Source organism: Dendrobates tinctorius, unplaced genomic scaffold (genome assembly GCF_039654945.1).
Source record: "Dendrobates tinctorius isolate UK_male_01 unplaced genomic scaffold, ASM3965494v1 ptg000010l, whole genome shotgun sequence".
In the NCBI taxonomy this organism is placed as follows: Eukaryota; Metazoa; Chordata; class Amphibia; order Anura; family Dendrobatidae; genus Dendrobates; species Dendrobates tinctorius.
In genome coordinates, this window is record NW_027361678.1 from 9,181,295 (window position 1) to 9,194,241 (window position 12,947).

The following is a 12,947-nucleotide window of genomic DNA, read 5'->3' on the forward strand; positions in this document are numbered from 1 at the left end:
CCGGCTTAATGTCACCTTTCAATAGCAAGGTGCCATTAACCCCTTATTAACCCATGAGCCAACACTAAAGGCAATGGAAATAGAGAGGCCAAGTGCTGGAATTGGCGCATCTTATAGATGCGCTTTTTCTGGGGTAGCTGGGGGCAGATTTTTTTTTAGCCAGGGGGGGCCCAAAAACAATGTTCCCTCTCTAGGTTATTAATATCTGCTCTCACTCACTGGCTTTCCCTCTCTTGCGGAGAAAATTGCACAGGAGCCCACACTATTATTTCCCGCAATTATAGCCTTAAATTTAACCCCTAGAGTTCCAAATTTTTCCTAACACAAACTAATAAATTTAGTAAACACTGATATATATAAATCGTTTTGATATGACATGGTTTGCTATATGTAAACCATGTCATATCATGTTGGGTTCTGTAATGATTTTTCAGAAGCCGGCAATTGATTTAGCGGCTATTATGCTATGTAGAACTCTATCTCTCTATATAAAAATCAGTGTGTGTATCACCAACCAATCACGAAGCATCTTTCATTTCACCAGAGCTGTTCAAAAGAAGCTAAGCTGTGATTGGTTGCTATGACCAACAGTTTTCCTTGCAACCAATCACTAAGCATCTCTCATTTCACCAGAGCTGGTTAAAAGTAGCTGAGCTGTGATTGGTTGCTATGCGCAAGTTTTCCCACTTGACAACACCTCAGCAGACACTGACATGAACATAAGCTCCAGCCATCGTCTGTCCCCCAGAAAGGAGCACCTTCCGTGTGGTATCATTAAGGCTAGTTTCACATTAGCGTTTACGGCCGCAGCGTCGGGCTGCGCACGGCCGCCGCTAATCCCCGCCCCCTGCCGCACCTCCACCGGTAGTTCTGCCTACGGACGCATGACTCTGCATGCGTCCTGCGTCCCCTATCTTTAGCACTGGGGACGCAGGCCGTGCGCAGTATGCGTTTGGCGGCGCATGCGTCCTTCTGACGCTGCGCCGACCAGCGCCAAACGCAACAGGTTGCAATTTGGTGCAGCGTCAAAAGGACGCATGCGCCGCGAAACGCATACTGCGCACGGCCTGCGTCCCCAGTGCTAAAGATAGGGGACGCAGGATGCATGCAGCGTCATGCGTCCGTAGGCGGAGCTACCGGCGGAGGCGCGTCAGGGGGCGGGGCTTAGCGGCGGCCGTGCGCAGCCCGACGCTGCGGCCGTAAACGCTAATGTAAAACTAGCCTAAGTGACGCACATGAATGTAGGATAGTGCACATATTAAATGTCATGCGGATTTAATATTTTCTCACAGACACTTTTATGCATTATTGATGTGTTGCTGTGAGTTTTTTTAAAGTGCTACTTTCCCCACAATTCACCTGAATATACCCATATAACACGTAATGCTTTTCCCATAACAACCCATTAAATATGATACTGCACTGCATACAGATGCTGTACATCCATGAGCAACTCAGCCGGACAAATTACAAGTTGACCTGGGATCTTAGTGAACCATGTTTCTGTGCAATTTCACTATTCTACTTTTACTGGCTTTGACGGGATGATGTGGGATATTAGGGGTAGTAGTCCAGTAGCTCTGGGTGACGGGATAATGTGGGATATTATAGTGAATGTGGCTATGCGGAGTGGGAGGGGCTATGCACTCAGCTTTTTGTGTGTATATATATATATATATATAACGATGTGGGATATTAGGGGTAGTAGTCCGGTGGCTCTGGCTGACTGGATGATGTGGGATATTAGGGGTAGTAGTCCGGTGGCTTTGGCATGTATGCAGAAGAACGTTGTGTGTGCGCGCGAGTATGTACTGTCCGTGTAGCAAAGATTTGTATGTCTACTTTGCATGCAACAATGTGAGGGGCTGCTGAGTACAAGACTGATTCAGCCAGTTCCATAGATAGCGGATGTATCTGCGATTGAGCACATGCTCCAGACGGGCTTCGAGCCTGTGAATAACCCCTTTCAGGCTACAGCCCTTTTAATCTTTCCCTTCTATCTGACAATTTTTCTCATTAGTTTCTCTGCTCGGTGCTTTCCCAGATTTTCTGTATAACATTTAATAAGTTTTACTATATTTTTCCTTCTTGTTCAAAGCCTTTATGTTGAGAGACACATCATAGTAATTCTTTTCTCTTGTGGGTTTCAGTTATTCCTGATAGGTCCTTTTATAGCCGTTTCATGAAATCAGAGGGAAAGTGAAGACTCTGGGAAAACATACAATTCCTTTGTAAGGAAAGACGCATAAACCATGTTAATCCCCAGAGCATTGCATTTTATTGGTTAGTACGATACTAAAAATGACACGAGGACCCGGATATCAATGTAAATGATGTTTATAACAAATATCACAAGCTCCTAAATGGTGGATTATAATAAGGGATACTATAATAAGGGATGAGTTCTAGTACTGTCAGGCCAACTCTGCGGATTTCTGGCTCGGTGTCTTCTAATAATGGGATTTTAGGAACATTAATGAGGATTCTTAAAAGTTTATTTAGAATTTTGCACAAGCGGTTTTGAATGTTTATAGGAAATTATTACTGTTTCTGATTCATCTCTATTTCGCATACAGTTAAATCATACAGACCTTACTAAATTCTCCAAAATCTTACCTTACTGGAACATTAGCCTGTCGGGGTGAAGCATGACACTGGGATTCGGTGAGTGTTTTGTTTTGCACCAGCACTCAGATGGCACTTCTTTACATTTCCAACTCCATACATGCAGTAATTGGTAGATGCCAGCTGGTGGCGCTCTGCTTCTGTATCATCAATCAGCAAACTGCATCAACTTTACCCTTTTTTTTTTTTTTTTTTTTAAATTTTAGCCACTGCAAGGGTGAGTTGAAATGACCGTATTTTCCATCCGATTGCTGTCTGGGCTGAGTGCTGTCCGATTTTTAGAGAATGCTGTTCAGATGAGCGTAAATTGCAGCTTTCATGAGTCTCTTCCATATATCGGATGAGTCTCTCCCTTTCTAAGTGTATCGGTGATCAAAAAACATTGACTCCCACACGATTCTACTTTACGGCGTCCGATTTTTACCGATACATTGCCATTATTAACATGGGAAACTTGGTCTTAAATTATTTGTAACAGCTGATGTAAAAAATGGAAGTAAAAAAAAAAAAGGGGGATGACAACGCAGACGAAAAATCATCCATTTTTTTTCTGGATAAAATTCCAACTTTTTCATATGATCGAAACTTTTAAAGGAGTTATCCAGGACCCTTTTATTAGCTGTGTGTGTTTGGGGTTAAGACCTAACTGGCAGATTGACTACCTGTCCGTTCTGCACGGGGATGGATCTCTGCATGTGATTCAACTGTTTTGCTTCATCTGTTGTCAACAGAGCAGCTCTTCTTTTAAGCATCTGTCGATGGGTCGTTGACATCATGCTGATTGACAGCCAGCAGTTATGTAGCAGCCTGCTGCCAATCTTCATGATGTCCAGCAGTGATGCCCCGTGGACAGACCGGAAAAGAAGCTTCTGCTCTGTTGACGTTATGTCGGCAAAGACTAAATCGCCAGCAGGAGCTGTCTGTGACCCCTCTGTACTGGCAGCGGCACACCAGGCAGGTAATTGGCAAGCACCTGCCAGTAAGATAGTAGCAACTAAACTCTTTAATAGAAGGGAGGGCTGCAAAACTTAAAAACTTTTTTTTTTCTTTTTTTTTTATATTGGGAGTCGGTGCATAATTCAGGATTGTGTATAGGATTTCCTTGCTCATGTGAAAATGATGCATCACTAAATATTGTGTGTACAGAACCTTAAGGGTATGTGCACACGTTCCGGTTTGCTAATCTGCTAATTTTGGCAGAATCTGCAGGTCAAAATCTGCACGTTTTTCCTGCGGATTTGGCTTGCGTTTTTACACCTGCGGTTTTCTATAATGGAATGGGTGTAAAAATGCTGTGGAATCTGCACAAAGAATTGACATGCTGCGGAAAATAAACCGCTGCGTTTCCACGCGGATTTTTCCGCAGCATGTGCACAACGGTTTTTTTTCCCATAGATTTACATTGTACTGTAAATCACTAGGAAAACTGCAGCGGATCCGCAACGTGTGCACATGCCCTAACCCATAGAATACTGTTACATACCTTTAGGCCTGTCATCTCGCCAAAGACTGCCGTCATATAAACAGTAACCAACCCCATGAATAAATGTTCTGACATACAAGCCTTCCAGCATAATATACCCTGCATGAGTGACACAGAAATTAGTAGGAAGTTTTGGTATCACACGGACTGACGCTGCTTTATAAACCAGTGGGCAGAGGGATCATGTGCAAGAGGCGTCCGTATGACTCTCATATTTTCCAAATTACATTTTGCCATTATACTGTTATAATTTTGAAGACAAAAATCCCTGGAGTTTCTTCCATTTTGTAGCTATAGCTCTAAGGGTAGGTTCACACAAGCGTATTTTTGGTCCGATTTCTGTCAGTGAAAAAAAATTAACAATACTAGGACCAATCTTAAATAGGGCTGTTCAGATTTTCACGCTCAGATTCAGTCCGTTAAAAAAATTCTCACCATTCTCTAATTTATTCTGCCTGTCGGATGAAACTCGTCTGTTAAAGTTTATGGGTGCGCAGAAAAAAAAGCGGGTCCCATGTAGAACAGCAGTGCTACACCCGGGGTTTTTTATGAATACATTGAAGTTCTTAACAAAGGAAACTGTACATGGTCGTGCAACTAAAATCTAAAAAACTGATGCCAAAAGGATTGTATATCGACCACCATACAGATGAAAATAATCCATTTTTTCTGGATGAAAATAATTAATTTTTTTGCATTTTAACTTGCATTTTTTCCCCATTCATTTGAATGGAAAGAATTGATGTGCTACATATTTGATGGTTGAAAAAGATAAAAATATGAAACACGAGATTACAGAAATGTCCTTTACTTGGCTGGTGCTGTAACACACTGCATTTTTTTTCTCTGTGGCAAAAACGCTCCTTAAGAACAAGCCCTAAGTGATAAAATCGGCAGAGTTTCCCGGAGAGGGTGACACTAGGGGGGATGGCCAAGCAAATAGTAAATAAATGCAGAGTCAGGATTTAGCAAAAACTGAAATGTTCCAATCACACGGACATGGAAAAGAATGAGTCATCAGCGAGTTTATGTGAGCTTTGTTTTTACATAGATTGGTACAGATAAAAAGTTTCCATCCCAGCAAATGAAAGAGCTGTTTTCTCCTATGATGAGGATCTTCGCCAGTTACTTTTTACATAGAATTATTGTACAGATCAGAGCTGTAAAATTCTGGACAAGTAAGAAAAATATATTTATTTGATGCAATGGAAATGATCATTAAAACCATTTATATCTAGTGATTACTATTTTTCTCGAAGTGTAACTCATAGTTTAAAGGGGTGTTCTGGTTTCAGAAAATAAATGTCACTTAATGAGGGAAAGTAACACAATTTATCAATACATAGATCAAAATCCATTATCATCATGTCCAATCAAAGAAATAGTGGCCGTGGCTGGGTACTTCACATCCACCCACTTTTGACTTGATTAGGTGGCACATTTGCAGTACCTGGCCATGGCCACTATACAGTCAGTGGAGCTGTACAGATGAGCTGATCTGGTTCCATCCACACCGAGAACAGCTGATCAGCAGGGGTGATGGGTTTCACACACCGCACCGATCAGAGAAATAGAAAATATCCAGTAACCTCAAATAAATGTTAAAACATCACATTTATTAAGTTTGTTAAAAAAAAGTGGTAGCAAAAATGCTGTTAAAAAATCATAGTAAGGCCGGGGTCACAGTTGTGAGAAACTCGCACGAGTCTCGCGTCTCAATACCCAGCAGTCGGACCGGAGCGCTCAGCTGCATAGAAATACATGCTGCCGCACACTCCGGTCCCGAGTGCCGGCGGCAGTGTCGCGTATTGAGAAGCAAGACTCAGTTGAGTTTCTCGCAAGTGTAACCCCGGCCTAACGCGGAGTCTATGTGTTTCGAGAGGTCATAGCTCTATATGACTAACCGGATCTTGTTCCCCAGCAGCTCCACTCTCCTAGACTGACATCTCTCCCTATTTGTGTGTTTAGGAAGAGATCTGTCAGTCGCTGGGAGGGGAGAAGCCTCCAAGAACCTGGCCATGCACTAATCATTGAAGACACCGGGATGGCTTTTAGAACTATGCAAACATACCTATTTGCAGTAACCCAACCAGACTGTGATTTGTGGTTGGGGCAGCATAAATCGGCTGATTGGTCCCATTTAAATTGCAAAAATTAGATTGTAGCACCATAAGGGTAGATTAACACAACAATGTCTCCACATCGGAGAAAATGAAGTCCTATTCTGATTGGAGTGTCATCAGTTTTTCTTGGAGGTGGAGAGAAAAAAAAAAAAAGTTTCTCCATCTTCTCCATTCTCTCAGTCCGTGAAAATCAGACCGCACTTGGATGTCATCTGTGTGCAGGCAGATTTTTTAAATTTATTTATTTATGTCATGGTCCTATAGACTTGCTGTCATGATCCATGCTGGATCATGACAGATAAAAGCACTTGTAACCTTTTTTTTTTTTTTTCCTTAAGCTGTGTGCTTAAAGTTAGTCTTTGCCCCCGGTGGCCATTAGGGTCATTGCACTGTGTGGTTTCAGTTTTAGTTTTGCCCCCGGTGGCCGTTAGGGTCATTGCACTCTGGTTACTTTAGTTTAGTGCACGTAATTATGAAGCAGGTGTGATCGCTGGCTCTTACCTATAAAAGAGTGTCAGGTGGTTGCAATCACTGTTGGTGATATTGCTCATTTCCAACTAAGACTGGTGAAGGAAGGAACTACAGAGAGCAGCTCAGGAGAGCTCTGGTGTAGTAGCTTCAGGTGAATTCTGGTGTTGGACTCTGTTGCTGGGAGCAAGAGCAACAGAGCAAAGCTAAGTGGTGTTACCCCTGTTTTCCAACTTTCCTTTTGTGTGTTTCAGTGCAGTGGTGGGATTAGTTTCTGCACCATCCATTTCACTAGAAAGGGCTAGGTGCAGGGCGAGTTAGGGTTTTCAGGTATGCGGAACTGGCCTAGGGATCGTTAGGCGTGTAGAGACACTGACTCGGGAGTGCAGGAGGTCTCCACGTCCTCGTTCCCTATCACAGGGCCCTCCATTGTATCAGTTTCCCTGGTGTTTCCCTTTATTTAAATTTGCCCTGCTGGAGGCGGTGTATCCAGTTATACGTGTAATTCTGAAATTCGCCTGCTGGAGGCGGTGTATCCGGCTGCATGTTATATTATTTAAATTCGCCCTGCTGGAGGCGGTTGACCATCACACTTGCATTGCCAATTTTGATCCAACATTGATCAAATTCGGATATGGCTCCAATTTTTTTTCCTACGTCCGTGGAAAAAAAAAATCAGACATGTGTACAGCCCCATAAAGTAACATGAATACAAATTCTATCCATGAAAACCATGGATCGCATTCAACCGAGAAAATCGATGCACAAGCCTAATAGTGAGTGGTAATAATCTCTGCATGGCCCCAGAGTAGGTAGGACAATCATATTTATATTGGAAGGACTATTATGCTATAATGCTACTCTATCTACTTATCGCTACCATTATCTAAGCATTTGATACTTAGTATAAAGGAACTTGACTATAGGTGGCACAGAAATATGTGGTCATGAAAGCTCAGAGGGATTATCTACAAAGTGTCTACTCACACAATGCAGCCATTCTTCTGAAACCTGCTCTTCTTCATTGCAGTGGTTTTACATGTGAGCGTACATGAGAACTATGGTGCTCTGGGAATCTCTGGTCCAGCAAGCCCATCCCATCATTGGGAACAAAAAGCCTACTGACGTAACAAGCAATGCCAGGATTTCTGTCATTCGCTGCCTATACAGTTATGTTGCATGCCGTAAAGAGTTGAACGCCAATCTGGAGCTCATTAGTGTATTGTCAGAATAATTGTTGATAATATATTTATTTTATCATCTGGTTTGTCCTTGTCACAATGATATAAAGCATTCTAGGATGACCATTGTAACTTGATACAATATCTAACCACTGACTATTTCAGAAGTCAACAACATGTTAATCTAAAATGATAAAAAAAAATGTAGAATAAAGAAAAAATATTCAGACAGCCATTAGGGACTGTGTTACGTTGCTGGTCAGGAGCGCACCGCTCCCCTGCCTCCAGTCTTTTTGTTTGGCTAGGGAGCAATGTGCTTCTGATTGGTAATTCAGGGTGGTGTGATGAATGTGGCACTGGTCCGAACTGTGCAAGCAGAGACCGATTTGCCTCCGCAACTTAGGAGGAGCGCAATTGCACTGAAGCTGGTTGGATCTAGGCATCCGAGCAGCGCTTGCAAGCGTTACAGTAAAGAGCCTGTAAGTGCAGAGATACTTACTTAGGAGACCGGCCTATTTTGATAAACTGAAGCAGTGTCTTCAGTCAACAGTAAACTAAAGGCCCCGTCTCACATAACGAGATCGCTAATGCTTCACCGATTTTGTGACGCAACAGCGATCTCGCTACATGTGACACAGCAGCGACTGGCCCCCCCTGCTGGATATCACTGATCATGCAGCAATGTCCTGGGCCATTTTTTTCGTCGTCAGCGTCCTGCTGGCCAGCATGCATTGCTTTGATCGCTGGATCATTGCTACGTCGCTGAAGAGATCTGCCTGTTTGGCAGCTTACTAGCGATCATTTAGCGACGCACCAGCGATCCCTACCAGATCATATCGTTGGGATCGCTGGTGCGTCGCTAAGGGAAATGGAACCCTATAATAATAATAATCTTTATTTTTATATAGCGCTAACATATTCCGCAGCGCTTTACATTTTGCACACATCATCATCACTGTCCCCGATGAGGCTCACAATCTAAATTCCCTATTAGTATGTCTTTAGAATGTGGGAGGAAACCGGAGTGCCCGGAGGAAACCCACGCAAACACGGGGAGAACATACAAACTCCTTGCAGATGTTGTCCTTGGTGGGATTCGAACCCAGGACCCCACTGAGCCACCGTGCCGCCCGACAAGGCTATGCTCCACGATGAGTGTTTGGTGAGTTTTCAATGATGCAAATTTTCTGCCCCCCATTAAGTAAAAGGCGTTACTTGCATCCTTTAGAACATAAGCAGCGTCAGAAACTTTTAGTGGGAATGCAGCCTAAAATTATAAATCCTCTCCGTTCTAAGGAGGATTTTTAATAAAAAGTTAATTGTAAAAGCTGCGTGATTAGATTATCCCTTTTAGGTAAGTTCTTACATCTAAGAACTGGAGAATAACTTTCCATGTAGAGGATGAGACTTTACAATAAACTGGCGCTCTTCATTCCACCACTACTTTTTGTTGACCGGCTGCAGCTGTGACATCACAACTACTGCACATGACTGCTGCAGACAGTCACCAAGCTCTGTGGTCCTCCTGCATTACAGTGGAGTCCAATGATTGGCTGCAGCAGTCAAGGTGATATTGTGAATGAGAGAATGGCTAATGAAATCAATTATTAATCTTACATAAGCTAGTTCAAATGTCGTGTGGCAAGATGGAGTCTACATCCTGGAATCCTTGGAATGTGAGCGGATACACTGATACTGATGAAGACCATATATGGAACAGACCTAGCACGGACCTAACATAGACTGATACAATGGCTGAAGCTGTGCAACGCCCTCTTCCTGCCTCCATGCATGCACTTGGCTCATATTTATCAGGTCAGGGGCAGGCAGTCACTAAGATCTCGCCTTAAGAGATCACCCCAACAATATCACCTTTGCAGCCGGTCAACAAAGACCTTGAGCGCCACTGAGTTGGAGACGATAGCTGATACTATTTTTATTTAAGGGCCTGTCACACTAAGCAATATCGCTAGCAATATCGCTATAACGTCACAGGTTTTGTGACGTTCTAGCGATATTGCTAGCGACATCGCTATGTCTGATACCTCCGACCCGCTCCCCCGCTGGCTATCGCTGATCGCGCGAGAACGTCCTGGACTGTTTCTCGTTGTCAGCTTCCTGTGGAGAGACGAGCGTGGACGCGGGCGGGAGGACATCAGGATCGCCTAGTGTGACAGGTAAGTAGTGACCCCCGACCCCTGCGATGTCGCTGGTGAGATCTGCCTGTGTGGCAGCTCACTAGCGACCACTTAGCGATGCACCAGCGATCCTGACCACGTCATATTGCTGGTACATCGCTAAGTGTGACAGTACCTTTAGAGAAAAGCCAATAAAAAGCTCAAGTTGTCTTGACCTGCAAATTTACAGATCTCAATTCAAGTGATCATTTATGGGATGTGCTAGAAAAACAAGACTGGAATCCTGAACTTTATAGGAATTGGGCTAGATTCACATTTGCTCCTTAGAAATAACAAGCAACACGCTGCACTTTTTTTTTTTTTTTGTAAATTATGGTCACTCAACAGAGCTCATTATAATTGGGTTTGTCTGGTGCCATTTCTGTGCCTTTTCTTTCAGGGGTTTCTTCCTGTTCCTATAGTGGTGCGCCATATACCAGTATGCACCTTCCCTTAGGGGATCTGCTGATGATGCTCAAGGGCAAGAAGATTCAGCTTGCACCTACCTCATATCCACAGAGTGCACGCCTTGTCTGTATCACCACAAGAGCAAGAAGAAGCATGAATACAGTGCTGATTTCTTTCTGAATTACATGTACAGGTGCTTCTCACAAAATCAAATTAACTTTTTGATTCTATTCTAATTCAGTTTTTCAATAAAAAAGTGAAAATCGCATATTCTACAGAGTCATTACAAACTGATCTATTTCACGTGTTTATTTCTGTTAATGCTGTTGATTATGGCTTACAGCCAATGAAAACCCAAAAGTCAGGCAATTAGAATAATTAACAAAAAACACCTGCAAAGGCTTCCTAAGCATTTAAAAGGGTCCCATTGTTGGTTTCAGTAGGCTCCACAATCATGGGGAAGACTGCTGACTTGACAGATGCCCAGAAGGCAGTCATTGCCACACTCCACAAGGAGGGTAAGCCACAAAAGGTCATTAAAGAAGCTGGCTGTTCACAGAGTGCTGTATCCAAGAGTATTAACCCCTTAATCCCATATGACTTACTATCCCATCCCTGGGAATTAAGTCCCAGGGCACATGGACGGGATAGTATGTAATAGCGATCAGCCGCGGCCACGTGGTGAGCGCCGCTGATCGCGGCCGGGTGTCAGCTGATTATCACAGCTGACACCTGGCACAATGTATCAGGGGCTGTCACAGACCGCCCCCGACACGTTAACAACTTGCACACCGCGATCAAACACGATCGCGGTGTACCGGGGGTTAAAGGGAAGCATCGGCAGGGAGGGGGCTCCCTCCGTGCTTCCCTGAGCCCCCCAAGGCAGCGCAATGTGCAGCGCTACTGTGGGGGGCTCTTTCCCTACAGGCCCCTGAATCCAAGATGGCGACGGGGACCTTCGAGGGGGCCTGCAGGGAGCCGGCTTCCTCAGTGCCTGCAAAGCGCACGCACGAGGAAGCCTGCTGCACTGCTTGTGACAGATCAGTGATCTGTCACAGGACAGTGATGTCCCACCTGGGACAATGTAATAAAGTAAAAAAAAAGTGTTAAAATAATTTAAAAAAAAATCGCCAAATAAATTAGAAAAAAAAAATATTCCCCCAATAAATTCATTTTTTGGAAATAAAAAAACAAAACAATAAAAGTACACATATTTGGTATCGCCGGGTCCATAACGACCTGCCCTATAAAACTGTCCCATTAGTTAACCCCTTTAGCGAACCCCTTAAAAAATGTAAAAAAAAGAAGCAAAAAATAATAATTTATCATACCGCCAAACAAAAAGTGCAATAACGCGCAATCAAAAAGACGAATATAAATATCCATGGTACCGCTGAAAACGTCATCTTGTCCCGCAAGAAACGAGCCGCCATACAGCATCAGCGAAAAAATAAAAAAGTTATAGCTCGCAGAATAAAGCGATGCAAAAATAATTATTTTTTATATAAAATAGTTTTCATTGCATAAAACCGACAAAACATAAAAAACCTAAATGAGGTATCGCTGTAACCGTACTGACCCGAAGAATAAAGCTGCTTTATCAATTTTATTGCACGCGGAACGGTGTAAACGCACCCCCCCAAAAGAAATTCATGAAACGCTGATTTTTGTTCATTCTGCGTCCCAAAAATCGGAATAAAAAGCGATCAAAAAATGTCACGTGCCCAAAAATGGTACCAATAAAAATGTCAACTTGTCCCGCAAAAAATAAGACCTCACATGACTCGGTGGGTCAAAATACGGAAAAATTATAGCTCTCAATATGTGGTGATGCAAAAACTATTTTTACAATAAAAAGCGTCTTTTAGCGTGCGACAGCTGCCAAACATAAAAACCCGCCATAAATAGTAAATCAAACCCCCCGTTATCACCCCCTTAGTTAGGGAAAAATAATAGAATTAAAAGAAAATGTATTTATTTCCATTTTCCCGTTAGGGTTAGGACCAGGGCTAGCGTTAGGGCTGAGATTAGGGGTGTGTTGGGGTTAGGGTTGGAGTTAGAATTGGGGGTTTCCACTGTTTGGGCACATCAGGTGCTCTCCAAATGCAACATGGCGTCTGATCTCAATTCCAGCCAATTCTGCGTTGAAAAAGTCAAATGGTGCTCCTTCCCTTCCAAGCTCTGCCATGCGCCCAAACAGTGTTTTACCCCCACATATGGGGTATCGGCCTACACAGGACAAATTGCAAAACAACTTTTGGGGTCCAATTTCTCCTGTTACCCTTAGGAAAATAAAAAATTTTGGGCAAAAATATTTTTGTGGAAAAAAGTTTTTTTTATTTTCACGCCCGGGCGTTATAAACTTCTGTGAAGCACTTGGGGGTTCAAAGTGCTCACCACACGTCTAGATAAGTTCCGTGTGGGGTCTAGTTTCCAAAATGGGGTCACTTGTGAGGAGTTTCAATAGTTTAGGTACATCAGG